The sequence below is a fragment of the Mesocricetus auratus genome, unplaced genomic scaffold (genome assembly GCF_017639785.1).
Source record: "Mesocricetus auratus isolate SY011 unplaced genomic scaffold, BCM_Maur_2.0 Super-Scaffold_100037, whole genome shotgun sequence".
Classification (NCBI taxonomy): domain Eukaryota; kingdom Metazoa; phylum Chordata; class Mammalia; order Rodentia; family Cricetidae; genus Mesocricetus; species Mesocricetus auratus.
The window spans coordinates 7,017,173-7,022,990 of record NW_024429215.1 but is presented as its reverse complement, the minus strand read 5'-3'; positions in this window follow the sequence as shown (position 1 = coordinate 7,022,990).

Here is a 5,818-nt window from a genome sequence, read left to right as displayed (position 1 = left end):
TCAGCTTCCTCACATGAAGAGGAAGAGGTTTGATGTTGTGATCTTTATAAGAGCCAGACCAGATATTTCACATGTAAATGTGTCCTGCTATAATAATGGCTTTTACTATTTAAAAAATTGGGGTCTGTGTGTGTGTGTGTGTGTGTGTGGCAGTATGAGTGGCAGTCAGAGGACAACTTGCTGAAGTTGGTTCTTTCCCTCTACTATGTAGGCCCTAGGGATTTAACTCAGGTCTTTAGTCTTCACAGCAAACACCCTTGCCCACTGAGCCATCTCACTAACCCAGATGATATTTTTAAGATTTATTATTAGTATATGTGCAATTAACACCAGTAGCACAGGCAGTAAGATCAACAATTAATAAATGGGACCTACTGAAACTGAGAAGCTTCTGTAAGGCAAAGGACACAGTCAGCAAGACAAAAAGGCAGCCCACAGAATGGGAAAAAATATTCACTAATCCCACATCTGACAGAGGGTTGATCTCCAAAATTTACAAAGAACTCAAGAAGCAAGTCTCCAAAACACCAAAGGACCCTATTAAAAAGTGGGCTGCAGAACTAAATAGAGAGTTTTCAATAGAGGAGTCTAAAATGGCTGAGAGGCACTTGAGAAAGTGCTCAACATCCTTAGCCATCCGGGAAATGCAAATCAAAACAACTCTCAGATACCATCTCACCCCTGTCAGAATGGCTAAAATCAAAAACACCAATGACAATTTATGCTGGAGAGGATGTGGTGAAAGGGGGACACTCCTCCATTGCTGGTGGGAGTGCCAACTGGTTCAGCCACTTTGGAAATCAGTGTGGAGATTCCTCAGAAAAATGGGAATAAACCTACCACAAGACCCAGCAACTCCACTCTTAGGCATATATCCAAAAGATGCTCATTCATACAACAAAGATGTCTGTTCCACTATGTTCATAGCAGCTTTATTTGTAATTGCCAGAACGTGGAAGCAACCTAGATGTCCCTCACCTGAAGAGTGGATAGAGAAAATGTGGTACATCTACACAATGGAGTACTATTCAGCAGAAAAAAATAATGGAATCATGAGATTCGCAGGCAAATGGACGACACTAGAAGAAACCATCCTGAGTGCGGTAACCCAGTCACAAAAAGAGAAACATGGCATGTACTCTCTCATATATGGATTTTAGACATAGATCTGGGGAGTGCCAGCCTACAATCCTATGGCCAGAGAGTCTGGGAAACAGAAACTTTATTTAGTGGCTGATTGAAGAAGAGGCAGACTCCCTTGGTTAAGTACTGAGCTGAACTCAAGAAAGCCAGTAACAGAGAGGGAGGACTGATGATCAAAGGGATTAAGACTGGGCTGGTTTAACCCCCAGAAACAGCTGACCAGACAAAGGTTAACTCTTGAATCCCAGGCATCAGCCTGGGAAGCCAGCATGGGACTGATCAAGACCCCCTGAATCTGGGTGTCAGTGAGGAGGCCTAGGAAATCTACTGAGCCTTGGGCAGCAGATCAGTACCCATCCTAAGTATACACACGGACTTTGGACTCCTATAGAACAATGTGAGGTGCACTCTCACCCTGAACTCTTGGGGAAGGGTCTAGGCCCTGCCCTATATGAAATGACACACTATGCACACCCCCATGGAGGGCCTCACCCTCCCTGGAGAAATGAGGGGATAACGGGGGGGGGCACAGGAGGAAGGGAGGGAATGGGAGAGGGACCTGGAACTGACTTGTGAAGCAACCTTGTTTCTTATCTAAATTTAAACTGGAAAATAAAATTTAAAAAAAAAAACAGAGCAAAAAAAAAAAAAAAAAAGATGTGACTCGGTGAAGGAATGTTTGCACAGCATGTATGGCGCCAGGTCTGATCCCCCACAGTGGAGAGGGGTGGGGGTGGGAGAGGTGGGAGAAGTAAGAAAGTAAATTGGTTTTAAAATCATCAAAATAGAAAATCTATATTTTGGTAATCCCGAGGATTTAAAAAATCTGTTCTTGAGATTGCAGAATACTCTTGGTTACTAGAAAATAATTTAAACCCCGTATATAGACAGTATGCATCAGGTGTGACCTTGACTGCTAGGGGAATTGGGGAGAATAATGGTTACATCTTTTAAATCTGAAAAAAAAAGTATATGTGCATTGGTGTCTCTCCTGTATGTATGTCTGTGTGATGTTGTTAGATACCCTGGAACTGGAGTTACAGACAGTTGTTAGCTGCCAGACAATGCTCTAAACTACTGAGCCATATGTCCAGTCACAGCTGACTTCTTTTTTAAAGATTCAACATTCTCTGTTGATCTCCACAGGCATCTGTGCACACGTGGTATAAACACACACACACACACACACACACACACGCGTGTGCGCGCGCACACAAACACGTATATAATTCTTTTAAAATAAGTATTTTTAAAGTTCCATTGAAGGCACTAGAATACAGATATTAAAGGAAAGAGACTCTATATTTGATCCTCCACGAGTAGTATCAGTTAGGACTTCAGACCTCCCGACTGCAAGTCAATAAATTTGCCTTATCTTAAACCATCACATTCATGATAATTCACTCTAGATTCACTGAGGGATGAAGCCAGCAGCTGGAAAATGGCACGAATGACTCTGCCCACCTTATACGAAGAAGCACTGGGCATAAGAAGGAAGGTGTAAGCCCCTTGTCTGTTTCTTCTCTTCTTGTTGTGACAGCACACCTCAGCAGCCAATGGCACTTAGTGGAGGCAGGATTCATTTTGGCCCACGGGTGCAATCCCTTATGGTACCCAAGTCACAGGAAGATTGGGCACCTGGTTACATTGCACCTACAATCATAAAGCACAGTGTGGTTAATGCTTGATGCTACTCAGCTCAGTCTCTGCTTCTCCTAATCTATAGAGCTCACAGAGCTATGAGACCCCTGCCCCAAATGGACACATGCCTTCTCTGGTAATGCACACCCATCCCAGACCATAGATTTAGGGGAAGTTACTGGAAATTATCGGTATGTCATCTGGGATTTTTACTTTCAGTGTCATTCCTAGAGAAACACCAGTCACACCAGCTCTTCCTTTTAATGACCCACAGTGGGATCTCCGTGTTAAGACAGGAGAACAGATTCTGAGTGTCAGGGGAAGGATTTTCCTGTGCCATGTGTGCTGAACCCAAAACAGGATTGAAGAGCAACAGGGCACAGTGCCCCCTAACTCAGTCACTCTTGATAGTGCTTTCCAGATATGGATCCAGTCTTCCAGCCTGTAGCATAAACCTTGGTAATGAGAGATCACTCACCTGAGTTTTGTCATCCCTCTTCTCCTACAACCCCTAAAAAGGAAAAGCAAGCAGGTGGTCTACATGCCCAGGGGCCAGTTACCACCACATGAAGGCTCCAACTAGCTCTATCTTTACTAGGACTGGCTCTAGGCACTATGTTTCTGAAGTCTGAAATAACAGGTAAAGCTATAGGAAATATGGTTCTAGTTACGGAAGTATGGTGTGTTTTCCTCTGCCAATTTCTCAGAGGAAAAAAAGTACCCACCTCCCCTCTTCCTGTCTCTGACCTTCCCATATAGACAAAATTTCCATACAACAAGCAGTGCCTGCAGTTTCAAGCTCCCCATCTCCTGGACTGAAGTCCACTGCCAGACGACAAACTCAGATGACTCATCTGACTCTGTGTGTAAAAATAGATTTCAATAGAAACTTGAGGTTCACAGAAAAACTGACCAGAAGGTGGAGAGTTTGCGGTGTCCTCCCTGCCCTGCTATTCTCTACCAGCATAGTGCACTTTGTGATAAAGCTGCAGAGACATTTTACTGTCATTCAGTATCTGTAGTGCATACTGTGTTGTGAACCCTGTGGATTTGGGCAAATATCTAGTGACTTTTAGCCACCATTGTGGAACTATATGGAACAGTTTGCTGACCCCCTAAAATATCTGTAACCCACTTATTTCTCTCCATGTTTCTCTGTCTCTCTCTCTCTCTTTCTCTCTGTCTGTCTCTCTCTCCTGTGTGTGGGGGGGGATAATGTGCGTGTGTGTGTGCGTGTGTGTGTGTGTGTGTGTGTGTGTGTGTGTGTGTGTGTGTGTGTATTTCTAGAGAAGGAACTCTGGTAATCATTTTTGTCATTATCATGAGTAAATACCTAACAGGAAATTTAAGGAAGGAAGGGTTTATTGTAGGTCATAGCTCCAGGGAACAAACTACCATCTGCTGCAGAAGTTCTTGCCTGCATGGGTACCACTACCCTTCTCAGCCCCAAATAAATACACAGATGCTATATTAGTTATAAAACTGTTGCCCAGTGTCTAGGGCTTCTTACTGGCTAGTTCAGTCTTAATTAGTAACCCATTTCAATTAATCTAAGTATTTCCACATGATCTTATCTTACCAGTGAAGGGACTAGACCTGCTACTCCTTTGGTGGCCTACATGGCAATTTCTCCAGTGGGCCTTCTCTGACTACCTTTCCCAGAATTCTCCTCAACCCAGTCCCACCTATCTTCCTGCCTCATTAACCAGGCAGCGTTTTATTCATCAACCAATAACAGAAACATATATATGGAAGGACATCCCCATCAATCATCAGGAACATGAGGCAGCTGGTCACATATCTGCCAGTCAAGAGGCAGAGAGAGGTCAATGTTGGTGCCTAGATTGCTTTCCCCTTTTCATTTAACCCAGGAAACCACAACCACCAGCAGCCAGGGCAGGTCTTCTCCCTTTGCTAAACCCTTCTGGAAATACCCTTAGAACAGTAGTTCTCAACCTTCCCTTTAATACAGTTTCTCCTGTTGTGGTGACCCCCCCAACCATATTTTCTTTGCTAATTCCATAGCTACAATTTTGCTATTCTTATAGATCTTATTCTAAATATCTAATATGCAGAATATCTGGTATGTGATCCCAGTGAAAGGGTCATTTGACCCCCCCTCCAAAATTTCAAGACCCACCAGTTGATAGCTGATGTCTTATAAACACATGCAGAGGTGTGATTCCATGGTGTTACTAAAACCCATCAAGTAGACAATGAGAGTCAACTGTCACAGAACACAAGGTTTCAGACATGCTGGACAAGCACTCTGTTTCTGAGCTACAACCCCAACTACTTTCTGCCTCCATGAGTTTTGTCTACTTCAGAACATCTTGCAGTTAATTCAGACCATACATTGTTCTTTGAGACTGGCTTCTTTCTCTTTACAATGTACATTTTTATCCAAATCCATGAGCAGATTTTTTGTATATTCACAGCTTCTTGATTCCCTTTGGCACATAGCATGGATCAAGATTGTTTGGTCTTATATAAGAAAAAAACTTTCTTTTAGATATATCTGCACTGCAGCTGCAGCTGCCAGACCACATGGACTCTCCAAAGCCCATGAGTGCGTTCCAAATGACTGACAAACTACCAATACAGGCAGATGGTTTAAAACTTTCTGCTTTGCAGAGAAGTCTGACAGAAACACTAGGCCTATAAGCTAAAGATGGATGCTCCAATCTTACAGAGGAACTCTGGGTGACTGACCAGGCAGTGAGATGTCTCTGTCAAATCTAGAGTTTGCATATTACCCTTCTGTGGTCTTCGATGGAATTGAAGACACATAGTTGTAGTTATGGTTTTCCGTAGTTGTGATAAAATATAAGTTACATATAAAACTTAAGACTCATAAAGATAGGATAAATGATAAAATATTTTCTTTAAATTTTGCCAAATGCTAATGGAATAAATATTGTAACTACAGTTCTTACTTGGTAACTGTTTTGTTATATATAATTTTACTATGTTAAAGCTAAAACCCTTCTTTTTATTTAGACAGAAAAGAGATGATGGTGATGTCCTTTTGTGT